Source organism: Morone saxatilis, unplaced genomic scaffold (assembly GCF_004916995.1).
Source record: "Morone saxatilis isolate NCDOM2014 unplaced genomic scaffold, NCSU_SB_2.0 Contig5, whole genome shotgun sequence".
Taxonomy (NCBI): domain Eukaryota; kingdom Metazoa; phylum Chordata; class Actinopteri; family Moronidae; genus Morone; species Morone saxatilis.
Window position 1 is genome coordinate 19,057,467 of NW_023340095.1, and position 15,141 is coordinate 19,072,607.

Below are 15,141 nucleotides of genomic sequence, written 5' to 3' on the forward strand. Positions count from 1 at the left end.
GCCTTCCATATGCGAACACACACGTGCACACACACACACACACACACACACACGTGCACACACACGCGCACACACATTCACACACTCATTGAGAGTTATTGGGTTCCTTGGTGCTCAGCATTACATAATGCATTGATCTGAAGTTAGTTTCTTTTTTTCATAAAGACGTTTTCCCCATAAATCTGTGTAGTGGTTTGACTCTATGGCATGATTAGTTATTAGGGCAAAGGTGACAAATCTAGGTTCAATCTAAGTGTTATTAGAAACAGACAGCAGCTATGGATATGTCTACCCTTCTGGCTACAGACAAATACATTTCTTTTGGGTTCGAGTTATAATCTGAGCTTTATGAGGGTCTCCATCATAACGTTAGGGGCGGAGATAAATAAATAATAGTCTACCACGTGCGCTTTCCAAGAGAGAGAGACTTCCCCACTCATTACATGGTCCAACCATCAGCATGTGTCACACACACTCAGCAGCCCCTTGCTTGAAACAATTCTATCAAATAGATTGACATATGCCCACTGACATCACTGAGATCATAGGGAGAACATAATTCTGCCCTTTCTTTCACAAGGCATTATTTTACAAGTTGTAAATCCAATACAAACCAAGCAGTCAATACAGAATCTAACAGGTAATGTACCATGAAAAGAAATAATACGCATGCATCATTTGTCATTAAAATAATGCTTGTGGTAATGTATTAGAGACCCCCACACATGTACGATTTACTGCTTTCATAGCAGCTCAGCTTCCACTGGCTCCCACATAACTCTAACCCTGAATTTCTTTAGATGGGGTTGGCTTTTTGAATTATATAATTAATATAATAATATTATATGTATTTCACAAGGTGGGGAGATCAGAAAGGTAATTTGGAAGCAATTCACAAATAAGGAAACTGATGAGCAAGCTTTTCCTTAATGCCATGTAAAAAAGATTGTGCATTCACTATTATTTATCTTGCACAGGCATGGCCTGAACTCTGTGTTCTGTCTGGTCAGGTGGTGTGTTGTCTATTGTCAGTGCATGGAATAACAGCATGGTGCATATTTATCTGACATAGACTATGCGACTGTTGTCTCAAACACTGGTAATCTGTTGTCTGTCATAAGATATGTTAGTAGAAAGAAGTGTTAATAGTAAGATGAGTGTCTGTAAGAATTAGAGGTGCTGAGACTGTGGAGAGGCCCATGGCAGGCTTTGGGATTTTGTGCTCCACTTCACCTGTCATTGCTTAGGGAAGACGAGGAATCTCCCTAATGGCCAGAGCCAGGGGCCCAGGGCGACGGAAGGGGGGAAAGATTGTCAAGGGCACATTCTCAGACCTTTAAAATGGGTCTCAGGGTCAGTTAGAGAAGCAGACACTTATTCAGCAAGAAAGCACATAATTAGGGCCATGCTTCAAAACATCACCGTGGTGTCTGCACAGTCAAATACTATTGTCATGGGTGCCACCAGTTTGGTGAAGCTTTAAGGTTTGCAGAATACACCAGGATTGCTACTACCGAAAACGTTCAAATCGGTTCAGAGCACAAACATAATTCTTAATTGACTCAGTTTTTCCACCTGACCTTGATATTACAAGCTTTCAGCTGACTTTTTTCTGTCTCACCAGGAACATGGATACTTTGGCAGAAGCATTTAGTACCCCCAAAATCCCTAATTACCAACCCCATGCAAAATGCATGAAGTATGGATTTCATCTCCGGGTTCTTCAGCCATGTCAGTCAGTTGGAATTCATGTTATTAGCATCACTTCCAGTGGGTTTGCAGGGGCGGGGTGGAGGAGATAATGAGGGAGGGGTGTCCCAGTACCACCAGTAGAAGATCTAGTGGCCCAAATGCAGGGAGACAGGGCTGCCAGTGGAGACCCTGTCAGGGAGGGTCCACTGTTTTTGTGATCACGCAGAAGGTGACAGACATTGATTGTGTGCAGTCTGACATAGAATCACAGTAGATAGGAAAGGTCAGGGTCAAATGGCGTGAAAAGCAAGAAATGGCTGAGCATCACGCAATGTCCCGAGATGAACGATGCAGCCTGCATGTGTTTTTCATCATTCGCTGTTAATCACCGCTGGCACAGTTTTCTTTTCTCTGATCACAGTGGGTGATATACAGTGATATTCTCCAAAGCCTTGTTTATTAAAGAAAATGTTTACTAATGACAGGCAAAGTTTATATTTGTAAAACATGCTTGGTGGTGAAATATTTTACATTTTTTAAAGGTTACATATGGCAAAAAATAGCAACTTTTGCAAAAAACTTTTGCACCCGGGAAATAAAGAATCTCTTGAGCTAATGCGTGTTTATCCCCCTCTGTTTTAACTTTGACTTCTGTCTCGTTATTAAGTAGAGTCAAACTATATTTTTAGGTTGCAGATTACAGAATGACACAAAACCAGCATGGGAAAAGGACAAAACAGGAAGTGGAATGAGAAACTTTTAAATATCAATTTGTATACATGCAAATCTCAATTTCTTGAAATGGGTCCAATGCAGACATACTAACAGTACTATTTCTATTGTTACTTTGAAGAATATAAGATGGATATAAAAATTTAATGTCCATCCCAATGGATGTCAGGTCTGCAATAACATATTCAGAAGGCTGATAACAAAATTGTTCTGATAGTTTATGAGGTTTGGACAATCATTTGAATCGTAACATTTACTGTTCTCTTTTAAATTCAATCCACCCACAAACTCTGCCATGAGCCTTTCTCTGACAATCTGGACTGGTGCGATCTGCCCAGTGTCCCAGACACGATGGCAAACCAAAAGGTCAGAACATAGTCTGTCCTAAGCCAGACCTTAAATATAGAGAACAAGCCAACCAGTGTTTCTCAAAGGCTTCCTTTTCTATTTGAAAATGGTGATGGTGGTGCATATTTGTAATGGGCATACGTCTGCTACAATCCAGTTAGCACAGTACTATGTATTTTTTTTTTGGCTTACTGCTTAAAATGTTAGTTGTTTCTTAGAAGCAATAACCATTCCTTTCCTGACTATCTACAACTACTCCCTATTAATGTCACTGGACTCCAAAGCATTCTTGGAAAACGTTCCTATTTTTGTCTGGGTGACAGAGGTGAAAGAGACATCTACAACAAAGGTGACTGAGATATAATTGACTGTAAACCAGGTACTGAGTCATCGCTTGTCACACGCCCCGTCTGAACCTCTTTAAAAGGCGCTCTTCACTCATTATTTTGATAAAGCTGTAAGCCTCACCTTTTCTGATCAAAAGTTTCTTAATATCCCAATCCCCAAACTTATCCTTAAAGACAGCATTGTATCGTTATATGTGTTTCATCTTCTCTAAAGTTCTTGTAAGCGACTATTGATGCGGTGGAGCTGAACCGTTTCCTTTTGAAATGTTCACCTCAAAGGTGCTGAATCCAAATCTCTACACGATTGAGCTGAGCCATGGGGACTTCACGTGGAAAATCAAACGCTGTTTCAAGCACTTCCAAGCTCTTCATCAGGAGCTGCTGATGTTCAAGGCTCTTCTAAAGCTCCCCCTGCCAACCTGCATGTAAGAACTGCTAATTTGCTCACCTTTTGTCACTCTCTTACATATGCAGCAGCACAAAACCCACACACACACACACACGTGCAGAATCGTACAAGACGTAGACACAGATATGTGCACAAAACTGATTTTAAACAAGAAAACCTATTTATACCCATCCTTCCTCTTATATCCTTGTGTTCATTTCTCAGCTGAGGGTACTCAGTCTCTCTTCAGCTCACTCTCATTTCCTTCTGTTCAGCAGCTTGGAAAAATACAGCATGTTCTCACAGACAGTGAAAATTCATTTATATAACAAGCCCACTGAAGGATTCCAGCCAAATGAAAACGTTCAGTCTGGTTGAGTATACATTGGGTCATTCTGTATTTTGAAAAATCTGTTGCCACTGATGTTTATCTGTTCTTTTTTTTATTCAAGATAAATAGCGTGCATCCAACTCCAATCTACAAAGGAAACAGACAGGCAGCCTGCACATTCAATAAAGCAAACTCCACAAAGTTTAGGGACGCAGTGTTTTAACCAAGCGACAATTTCCTGGACTAAAAAAGTAAGCCAACACAGATGTGTCAGAAACTGCAGTTGCTCGAATGGCCACTTGAGGCTTGCTCCAAACGTGACCCATAATAAAATGCCTTTTTTTTAAATAGAAATAAACATATTTACAGCCTGGTACAAAAAACAATTTTGGTATAGCCAGTTTCCCCATTCACTGCAACTGTATTTGGGGCTGAATTTTTATGTAACTCACTCATTTAAATGATAAAGTTATAGATAAATAAGGGTGTGGTTGCTTTGAGATCTTGAGGTGGGTGCAGTCACAGGTGGCTCATTTGGCCTACCTCAGCTCCACCTATGCTCCACGACTTTGTCTATTCTTGGATAAGCTGGAACAAAACAAAATTATCTTTAGTATAGTTTTTTCCAACTGGTGCTCAGGAACGTAACGTTAGTTAGTCATGGTTCTCTTGACTGGATACTCTGAAATAATGGCGTTAACGTTAGTTGTTTCTGGAATCAGGTTTCAGGTAATCAAGTAGTAAGTCAAAAGACTGAAGTCCAAGTGAAGTCACGAATCGCTGGAGTTAAATTTCAAGTCGTCTTTGATTTTGTTAAATCGAGGCTTAAGTCTTAAAATGTGTGACTTGAGTTTAACTTGAGTTGAAGTCATGTGACTCCAGTTCAGTTCTGTAGGGGAACTTTTCATTAAGCACTCTACAGCTGAGTGGAAAACAGCTGGAATCTGTCTGACAGATGCAGCTCGAGAATAACCTGAGAAACATCCTCAAAAGCACCGTGTACAGGATCCATCCAGCTACCGTAAGTGCGGCTACTTACAGTCAAAGCCCTGTCTTGTAAAAGAATGACATCAATACAGTCAACTCCATTGAAGGTGAGCCATCTACACTTTAATTAGGTATGAAAGCTAACAGTAATTTCATCCTTGTCGGAGTTCTGTGGCCTGCATGAGGAGAGTCCCTTCACAGTGGATGGTGATGGAGAATAGCTTGCATTAATGAGGGGAAACACAGCAGGCAAGAGCAAAGAAACTATCACTTAAAGAGCTAAAGACGGCTGCTAATATCCATTGCCCACAGAAAAAAAACGATGAGATGACACATTATAATAATGATGCATAAGTGCAAAGTAAGCATCTTGCAGTAAAACAAAGTAAATTTGTTCTTAAAGAATATGTGCGAAAACCTCGAAGTGAAGTATTATTTTCTGCTGAAAAGTTTGGAGCTTTATTAGTCTGCCAACGTGTCACAGGTAATGTCATTCTTCTCAAAGACTGAAGAAGAAATTGCCGTTTCTTTTATTCTAAACTGTTTCCTTTCAGTAGCACTAACATTGTAATTTATGGGAAAAGTTATAGGAAATATGAGACAATATGTGAATGCCTTACTTAATTACTTTACTATGCTTACTAGCTGCTACATATGTGTGTTTGTTTGTGAAGTCAATCTTGCAAATCTAACTGTTCCAGTGTATTGTAATAGTACTCTAATGGTGTGTGTTATTTATGGTCTAAAAGATAACAGAAGAAATTATATTGCAAACTATTCAACATTCAAAAAATAAATCATACAGCCCCAGTATTTATGATTGATTCTGTCATTCATAACATCTGGGTTAAAACAGAATTCCAAATGGTGAATTCAGCTATCGTGTGTGTGTGTGTGTGTGTGAGGGGGAGATACAGCGTGGTTCTGAGCACTTTGTAGATGGCTGGTGGTGAAGGACTCTTTTGTTCTCTACATGAGGCCGAAGGACAACCAGGTGGGAATGGTGATCCTCTATGATAAGGGCTTTCACATCAAGATGAGCACCCAGGAGACCGGCGTCCATCTCGGAGTCATCATCGAGAACCTCTGCCGGCAGGTGTCTGTTCCTATCATATTTACATTATTACATTGCTGACTGTACTCCTACACAGACTACTTGTGTCGCGTGTTCTGTGTCTCTGTATACATGCCACAGATGTCACATCCACCTTGTTTTGGGACAAAGCATGCTGTCTCAGACTCTAAACAAAGATGCGCTGGACTGTAGTGGGTATGTATGCAGTAATAATGAAACCTCTTTATAAACTACAGCATGCATGGAGGTTTCTTTGTCTTCTCGCTTTTGGGGCTATTTAATTCATTCATTCATTTATTCATGGCAGTATGTGGCTGGATAAAGTTGTTACATCAATGATTATTAGACATTATTTTCAAAGTAACTTTATTAAACCTGATTTGCAATCTTTAATGGGAGATATGAGATATATAAATACAATCAGAAGTTTATTTGGTAACCTTTAAGTTCCAGGCCGTTAATTACATAGTAATTACGTAGTGATGTGAAGAAATAGGCAAGAAATAACCGTAAGTAAAATCAATATAATGAGCAGCTGTAGTGGTAGAATTACAGGTAATTGCTGTATTAAGTATTGGGTAATTACGGAGTTAAAAGAAAGCAGAATAAAGAGCTTTGGTTGGTAATTATATGGGAATAATTACTAAAGTGAGTGGTATAGCCCACAAACAGGGTAAGACACGTGGGTCGTTTTTGTGTAGACTGCCATTGAAGCTATAATAATACTTTACGTTAAGTTACTGAATATTTAGCATTCGCCACTGTCTACAACAATTGTTTTCCAAAAGTAAATGGTAGATGTGGCAACTATTGGAAATGTCACTGTAGTTAACCTACCTTACCTTTCCACTGTAGTGTGCAGTATTTCTTTGAAACATATGGGTAGTTTCAACATAAATAAGAACTTGGTAATAAGAACTTTTGCTGTAATTACTTTACCATGGTGTGGAAATGTGTGGAAATGTGATTACGTGTGTAATTGTCATTACGTTTCCGCTGCCTGTGAGGACAGCATGGCAGTATCATGATAATTACCTTAACATTGGATATCAAGTGTATAATATTTCCTTGAAATAGTTTCATAGTTTACAACACAACCAATGAAGATTTTGTAAATACCAGGACAATTCACCTTAATTAAGCCTATTACAAAGTGACAAAATGGATTGAAGAGTAGAGCTCATGGTCTTTGTCCACTGAATATGTTTGAGAAAGTTTCTGTATGCACCACCTCCTGTGGTTTGGTAACTTGTAGACAACAAGAAAGAAAATCAGTTGTGCTTTGCTTGTTATTGAAACCGATGCCATTGCTGGAGTATAGCTTTATTTGCCTTTCTCGCTTGAGATGTTGTACACAGAGAGTCCTCATTTAAGATGGGCAGGCAAGTTACCTTCTCCTTCCATCTTGGTGCTCACAGGTGCTGAGATGTCTGGTGCATGGTTTGTGGTCCATCTTAATTTTCTGTCCCTTGTAGTGGGTACCTTATTCTGAGAAGGAGACCATGTTTGTTACGTTCATGGAAACACACTGCCTTAACTATGCATATATTGTCTGGGCTACCGAATCAACAACTAACAACTTGTGCTTTACTATGTTGTTTAGATTTAAATTGATCTCTTTCCAACATACCTCACATATGCCCAATCTACTGTTCGCTGATGACATCCGCGTCAGGCTTATAATATTTATGATATTAATAATAATAATAATATGTTGTCTGGGTCATATGATAAAGATGATAATAAAGGTCTGGAGAAACATTAGTATTTTAAACAATAAGTTGCTGCAGGAAAACAGGGCTGATGACAGCACTGAGCCTGAACCATTTGGTGAATATGCTGTACAACAAAGCAATCAGATAAAAGAGGCATGAAAGCTCAGTAGAGCTGCAGAGTAGGATAACAAATCTCTTCAACACCGTGGAGTGATCCCTCCTACATTTCATACATGTATTTGATTAATTATTAATAAAGGAAACATTGAGTAGTAAGAAAATGGTGTACTGAAGCTCAGCTACTGTATTGACAATATCAGAATCTTTCAAGCATACCTAGCCCTATGTCACCGCACCGTTAACCTACTTATAATCAGAAAGAAAATGCTCCAACAAAGTAGCTACTCAATAAAAACTAAACTCCAGACATTAAAACAACTGCCACAATTGCTCAACACCTGCAGTCGTCAACACTCCTCTCTAGACACAGACAGAGATTAAGTCCTGTCCATTTCCATCAACTTTACCCAGTGCCTCCACAGGTGTCTGTGGCCCTGCCTCCCAGAGTGACGGAGCCATCATAACACATCACAGCTCAGAGTGGAAGAGTGGCAGCACCCAGCTAGCCCACTGTACACTGTGGGCCCCTGGGCACAGGGACTGGGATGGATACTCAGATCATTTGCGAGACGCTGGGGATGATTCTCTTAGGAGCTGGCAGAACATTTTGTCTGCATGTGACCCCCACAGGGTTCTTTCTTACAGGGGTCAGAATTTAGAGCAGAAAAATGGTTGGATGAATGGAGTGGCCAGAGGGGGATTGTAGAAAAAAGAAGGGATGTGTGAGACCTGGCAGTGGTAAGGTTGATTTGTTCTGTACTGTGGTCCCTGCTGTTGCCTTCTCCCTGGTGTTGCTCACAAAAGTGTTCCGCCAAAAACCCTCTTGTCGCCATGGCACCCCAGGCCCCGGCATGATTGACACCCTGTCACATTATCTTATGACAGCGCTGGTGGAGAGAGAGTGCTGAGGAGTGATACTGGGAAGTAGCTGGAGACTTGCACACAAACACAGACAAACACACACACACACACAGTCACACGTATGCACACATGCCTGTACACACACATATACAGTAGATACAAACACACCCTAAGGAGCATCAACACATTTTAGCTTTATGTGTGTGTGTATGTGTGCGTTCATGCTCTGGAGGCAGAATCCACCAAACACTGGGGAAGGTTCATAGAGGGGCGCAGATGTTTTGCACATCGTGTACATCATGCTACAGAGACATGCTATTTCAGGCAGCAGGGTGTATAGAACAGTCTGCTGATTCCTTTGTAAGATGAACATCAGTTTCTATAGCTGGAGGTAGCTCCAGGCTTTTATTTATGTCATTCTATACCCAAGAGATGCTCTATTGCAGCAATGTCACATCTCTGGCATATGTACCAAGGAGTGGTAAATCAGTAAGAAGGCCTAAAAATAAAGTCAAGCAAAGAGAATTAAACGTTGAGCTCATCTTTGTTCTAAAGTTAACATGATGCGAGGCTCCGAAAAAGCAGTTGAATCAGTAACATTCTGCTTTTATTGAGGATTTGACAAAAAAAACAACACCTTGCTGCTTGGGAAGGCACTGCCAAATTCTGTTGTGCATAATGATTATAGTAATAAAGGAATATAATGGATTAGAAGGTGTCACCATTATTTTCCACTACAAAAGGTTTTCCTTTAACTTTTTAAGGAAGCCTGGGATATCAGTTTCATTTAAAGACTATTTTGGGGTTTTTGTGAGGTAGTACTCTACTGGCTTGGAACTCAGGATGGAGTTTGCATTGCTTAACATTGCTGAAAGTCTTGAGACTGTGATCACCATTCATCTAGACAACAAGTAAGCATAGTTGTTGCTATTGTCAATAATAGTAGGACTCACGAGGAGAATTTCCCAACTAGTATAAAAATGAGTAAGAAAAAGTAAGCAGAAAAATAACCTCAAAACACTCTTTGCAAACAGGCGCTTTTGTTGCACATTCAATCTCTCTTTACTCCCTCTCCTTTTCAACTTTCAATCAAACATCATACCAGAGTAGACTTTTATATTCTGACAGCCAAAATTGCACCTCAAAGTTGTTGCTTTTCAGTTTCCAGTATAATCTTTATAGTTCTTCAGAAACAGTGGAAAAACAAATGTAAATGCACTAATGGTACTTTTTGTTCCTTTTTGTTGGCATTTGTTTGTTTTGGACAGTTCGGACAGTATGAAAGCCTCAGCCAAGCCGATACACACTTTTCTCCACACACCTTTACCCCCAGTGAGATATTCAACCTTTAGGCCTGACCTCTGCCGTCCACGCCACCACACACCAGTATTCTGCTTCGTTGTGCTTCTCTTTACTTTCAACAGACAACTTTTGGAAGTAGATCTGAACATCTGCCACATTTTAACACTTATTTACCATGAAACCTCACAGTGTGACTCTACTCTAAAATACACGTAATAACATAAAAATATGATGTGTTACAGGGTTCAGTCTTCGTCAGTTGTTGTTAAGGATAGGTTGATGTTCTCAAGTCTCTAAGTGGAACAGACAGTGGTAACCCTTTCTGTAAATGGGACTCACAGGGAGTCATTGCCAGCAGTGGGCCACCAATGTTTGTCCACATGGGTATGACCCTTTCGAGGGCCAGGTCAGGGCAGGCATGCCAGTAACAGCTGGGTGAGGATGATGGGTGTCAGACCACAGCACACGTCAAAACCCAGACGAGCATCTGACAGCTGGATGACATTGAACTGGGAGTTAAGGAGAACCTGCCTGTTGAGTTCATCAGTGAACTGAATTTTCATAAAGCATAAAAATATATTTCACATAATGTTAAATTTTGGGGATAAATAATGTTTATTTCATACACACACACACATCACGTGTAAGGTCAAACCAGTCATTGGCAGAGAATTTGGACATTAATTTTTTTATTGCCATGAATTATTTGGCAGGTGTATTGAGCAGAGTCAGGCCAATATGAAGGCCCCATTAGCATCTGAGGCCCACTTTAAGGGTTTATATTCATCCACCTCCGTCTCTCACACTGAGAGGTGGAGACTAATCTCTGAGGGTACCCCCTAACCCCCTATTGCCTGTCTTTCCATTTCCTAACCCCCCTTCTTTTCCGTCCTTCCCCCTCTGGAGGCCTGCATTAAACATAAAGACTCTGCATGGATGAGTGAGTCAACAAATTACCACAGCCAATAAATGGGAAAAAATGATCTGCCCACCAGTCTCTTATTTTCTCTCTTTCCCTTTCTCTTCTCTTTACTGTTTTCATCTCTCTCTCCTACCCCCTTACCTTACTGCCCTCCATTAGGTTATTGTCCCAGGCTTTTAAATAAACATGATCTTAGCCCAAGCTTCTTCTTATTGCATTTAGTTAGAGCATCCCTCCTCATGCTTGACTGCTTGTGTCCATCAACCCAGGGGAGTCCGACTTGCTGCAAAATCCCAGCTAATATACATGAAACTGATACAGCTGTTGGTCTAACCTTTGAGTGTCTCCAAAGGAGCACAGTGATATTTGCACTTAATAAAATTATGCCTACCAGGAGAATATGCCGCTGACATTTGCCATTTGTCAAGTTGAGGTGGCAGTGAGGCTTTATGAGTCATTAGTGTTCAGGGTACAGTCAAGAGTTGCTTAGCCTGCAGTTGTCTATTACTGTACATTCGAGCAACATTTTTAAAGATTATATGTAACTGCCACATTATATGAAATGAGTGTTGTCAAGCTTATACCTGAATAACACTAATTCGTTTTTTCTCCCATCTTTCACCCAGCGTGAAGTAAATCAATCCTTCACTCTAAAGCTTTTAGTGAGTGTCAAAGTGAACCTTGAACTGAAAAGTAGCAATTTTGTCCTCTGCACCTCTTTGCTCATGTAATTGTACCAGTACCAGTACATTTACTGATATATGCACGTAAGGAACAAGATCTAAATTTACGGAATAAACGGGTAACATGCTGTAAGTAGGTAAAATGTATCTATTCGGTATTACAGGGTACAGTAGCAACCCTGCTGTTTCTTACTGTGTATATTTCTACACAATCTACACAACTACTGGGTACCTATTCTAATATTATGAGGTACATGATCATGACCATTCTTGAGAGCTGCACACATATCATAAACAAGCGTCCACCAACCATGTTTGTTGGTGAAGTGAGTGGAGCAGCTGAGACGTTTTTTTTTTTGCATCGTATCAGCTCCGTTTTGGATGCAAGTACAAATTGTTAGTTACCACTGGAGAAAGTTGTTAATACTCTTTTTAGTGGACCTCTGTTTGTTCCAAAGTAAAAACACAAATCTAGTAAGTACCCCAGACCTTTTTTTTTTTAAATGCCTCTTTTTGTCTATAGTCCTACATAGTTGCTTTCAACTTTACTGCTCAATAGGTCATATTGTACCCCAAAATATTAGAATAAATACCTGTTAGTTAAAAAATACCTCAAATAAATTCAGTTTAATTGTTCCCAGATTGTTTCCTCCTTATTCATCCTATTCTAACATATGTTTCTCTTGTACCTACAGGGCATATATTAGTATGTAATGTAATGGTAAAAAAACCACTGTAAATTTGGAAGAAATACGCTGAGGCCTATACGTTGTAGGCCACAAAGTGTTGCCAAAATAAAAGTATGGATCAATGAGGAGTTTAGAATCAGTGGCACAGTTACTGAAGTAACTTTATCCCACGCAGAGTGATAGATGTTGCAGGTGTCGTGCCCTTCCCCGATACAGTCAAAAAGAGTTCATGCTGCGTAGGTATGGTGCCTCCTGTTGTCGTAGGACAAGGGAAAAGGACAGAAGAAAAAGTCTGCTAATTTACAAAGGATGGTGATCAGAGACATCACTGCACACCAACTTGAAACATTCTGATTCATGGTTTCTTATAAATGTAGAGTGGAAGGGACTAATTCTGCATGACTGCCAGTTATAACAATGAATGGCATCCTACAGCATGTGTGGTTATCCTCACATGACACAGCCATTGTTATGTTTATGATTAGTTTGGCCTAGATTAAACATACGAAATAAGAAAGTTAGCTTTTTAGGTTGTCTAAGCTTGTTATTGGTGATTCGACATGTTGATTCTTCTACTGTAGGTTGTGTTTTAAAGTGCATATTTATTCTAAAATTATATTTGAAGTAATCATCGATAACAATAACAATGAGATGCAGTGTGAATACATCAGAGACATTACAATGAGCACAAAAGAAGAACAGTCATATACAGAGCCTATAAAAAGTATTTCACTACCCCCATCCCCCCCTGGACTTTTTCATGTTTTATTCCCAAGGAAAAAAAAATATTACTATAGTACTATACCCAAGTAGTAGTCTATGTAAAAGGCTCTGAAAACTTTAGTAATATTTATAATATTACTATTTGTTTAAGTCTTTCTGTATAACATATAACAATATTCATGAACAAATAAGCAACGATAAAAGTTAAAGATCAGAACAAAAAAAACATTGTGGCAACACAAGTAATAACCCCATAACTGTCCTCACACATGAGTCAGATACAGCTAAATCCTAATCGGTGCAAGAAAATAAATGACCTTCCTCTCTAACTTGTGAGTCTCTTATAGTGAGAAACTGATCGAGAAAACAAAAAAAAGATTTTTAAGGGAGCTTTAAATTGAAAAACACTCAAATTGTACTTAATGTATTAAAATCTGCTTAAATTCTGCTGGTGCAGTGTCTTTAAATACAGGCTGATTATTACTTCTGTGACTAGATTTAAAAGTCATATTGGCAACATTATCAGTGGAGATGTCGTTCGTTGACATTGTGTTGTGGTTTGATGGCATTTGCTGTTTTGCTGGCATTTGCTCTCAGTATTCTGTGGTCGGATCAGTGTGTGTTTGAGTTTTTTGGTTCTGCTGAGCTTTTGTGACTGTTCATAATGCGTTTATCGTTCTATTGTTATCGTCTTGGTTTTTTCTCTTTTAGTCTGTGTTTGCATGAAACATGACGTTGCACTTTAGTTACTTATATGTTAATTTTATTGTTTTCATGGTGTGTAACCCTCCTCTCCCTCCACTATTAGACTCCTCAAACTAGCCTTAGCTGAATCCATAGCTATTACCATAGCATTTCCCACAATGTTATGTTAGCCTTAATGTTCTATTCAAAAAGTAACACTGGAAAAGTCATACTGGAAAATGACAAAGTATTATTCATTCCATGCAGACTTAGAAAAAATATAGACTCATGAAAGAAATCCTTTTACAATTACTTTCTGAGTGACAGCTCAGAAAAGCGCGATAGACATTATAAAACAGGACGGGTGGCGATACTGTGGGTTTGAATTTTGTCTGCATATTCTAATGTTTTCCTTTGTGCTCCTTGAAGTACAGAATGACAGATTTAAAATGGATTTTAACAAATCAACTTTTCTCCTTTTTGATTCAGCTGGGATTTGACCCACATTTATTCTTACACATGTATCAACAGTCACCACCACAACCACTTGACTACATTTGCTCCTGATAAAGCTCCTGCAGCCAGAGAGAGTAGCAGTTTCAGCATTCATTTAACGAGGCCCCTTTATAAAAACAACAACAATAAAATACACAACTGCCCTCACTGTGGCCCTGTTGATTAACAAGTGCTTCCTGCCTACTCTTTGAAAGCTAAAAAATCGGAAGGCTGAACACCCGCAAAAGTCATTGTGAAGTACATTTCTATTTATCCCATTCTAGATTTTGTTTATTTGCTGTTTTAGCCTTATAATTTAATATGCCCAACAATGTCCTAACACAAACAATAAACAAGTAAATAAATCATTAAAATCATTACATAGAGAATGGAGTAATCTCCGCAGGACAATTTTTAATACAATTTATGTATTAAACCTGCCATGAGTTGTGCACCCCTTCAACCTAATCATCTGCCATGTGAGGGTGTCATTGCATGGTCAGAAATGGCTGCATAATGCTGTGGGGATACCTCTCTCCAGCATTGAGCCAATTGCTGAGTTGTCCTTGATCTTTATGATTCAGGCCAGAATGCTAAGTAACCAGCTGTTGGAGCTTCCAGAAACAGGTGTATTTGCTTGTGAGCACCCATAATCAGTGATATCGAAAAACTGGCCCCGGCAGTGATGATTTAGGTGCACCACAAAGGGAGTAAATACTTGTTCAATCAATCATTCTGTAACTCAAGTTGGGCCAGTTTGTAGAGATTTTCTTTCATGTGACATAGATTTATTGATTCAAAGTTGTAAAAACTTAAAAACATAAATAAAACCCAGAGGTGGTGCTAATTTTATGAGCACTGTATCGTCCCTAGGATTCTCCTGCCAATTCTGTAAATAAGGATGGGAATAATGGGCTAATTATGCAACTGACTGCTCAGTGTACTACAGTGCTCATCATTACAAACCCTTTGGAAGATCAGCACTTGCAAAAGAAATGCAGACAGCCTGAACTCCATGATGCTTCTCCTTCTCCCACCCAGAGACAA